Source organism: Tupaia chinensis, unplaced genomic scaffold (genome assembly GCF_000334495.1).
Source record: "Tupaia chinensis unplaced genomic scaffold, TupChi_1.0 Scaffold139513_1, whole genome shotgun sequence".
Taxonomy (NCBI): Eukaryota; Metazoa; Chordata; class Mammalia; order Scandentia; family Tupaiidae; genus Tupaia; species Tupaia belangeri.
In genome coordinates, this window is record NW_006199398.1 from 264296 (window position 1) to 265422 (window position 1127).

At 55.6% G+C, this 1127-nt stretch overlaps 1 long non-coding RNA gene across 7 annotated transcripts in view; it reads right to left on the reverse strand.

The window, feature by feature from the left end:
- LOC102494579 (uncharacterized) overlaps positions 1 to 1127 on the reverse strand; it is a 6616-nt gene that overhangs the window by 5137 nt on the left and 352 nt on the right. The gene's annotated exons all lie outside the window — the stretch shown is intronic.

The following is a 1127-nucleotide window of genomic DNA, read 5'->3' on the forward strand; positions in this document are numbered from 1 at the left end:
CTCCTGGGGGCCCCCCTTTTCACCTCACCCCTAAACAGAACCGCCTGAAGTGACCCCCCCCCCCCATGTTCCTGATGAATCATTAACTTTTGTCATGGTAAAAAGTATGCCCATGGACACACAAGAGAAAGACAATGAACGAGAGAAGCATCCGGGACAGAGCCTCATCTTGCCCTCAAGCCCCTCTCCCAGCCCTTCAGACTGTCAGATGCTGGGCACCTGAGCACCCACCTGGTGTGGTTTTTAGGCCAACCCAAGAACCAACCCTGAGGTCAGCCCTGCAGGGTGTTGCAGTGTTGCATTAGGGCTGCACCAGGGCTGCGAACTTTGGAAGCTTCGTAATCTGCCTCAGCATCCACAGATAGGCTGTGAGCAGGCCCAGGTGGCCAGGTGCACTAGTACGACAAGGCTGGTCTCCACTCAGCATCCCCTTCTAGCCTGTTTCTGTGACCCAGTGACATTCCAATGCACCAGTGAGATCTCCTCATGCCTCCCGCTGTGCACTGTGCCTGGAGCCCCATAGGGCCTCCTGCCATGGTCCTGGCTCCCTCTCAGCTCCCTATCTGCACAGTCAAGCCACTCCTTCGAAACTCTTCTGCCATGGCCATGGCCTGGAGTGCAGTACCCCTTCTCTAGGACCTATGACCAGAGCATACCCTTTAATCCACATGCCTCTCAGAGAGTGATTGCTGTGACCATTTACAGCAACCCCTGGGGACACACAAGGGAGTCTTATTTTCCTGTTCACAACTTTATAACGCACCTGCTATCCACCCTCCCTCCCCCTCCCCACCCTGCAGCTGGACCCAAATCTTACAAAAGATTTCTCCTCTTACCAAGGAACATTCCACCCTCCTTTGAGTGCCACTGGATGCCTGGGCACTCTGGAAAGGAAGCAGGGTGGCCCAGGGTGCTGTGGCATTTCACAGTTGCCCTCTGTGCCACAGTGCCCTCCCCACTGAATCAATTCAACAAACCCGACTATTTCAGGAAATCTGAATTTGTCAAACTACAGGCTTGCCCTGGAAACAAGGTCTGAGAGAGGTGAGGTCCCGCAGTGGCGGCCCTCCACGTCTCCCCGTTCTCTCCTGGGTTGGAGAGCTCACTGGGGGTGGGGTGGGGGGGCA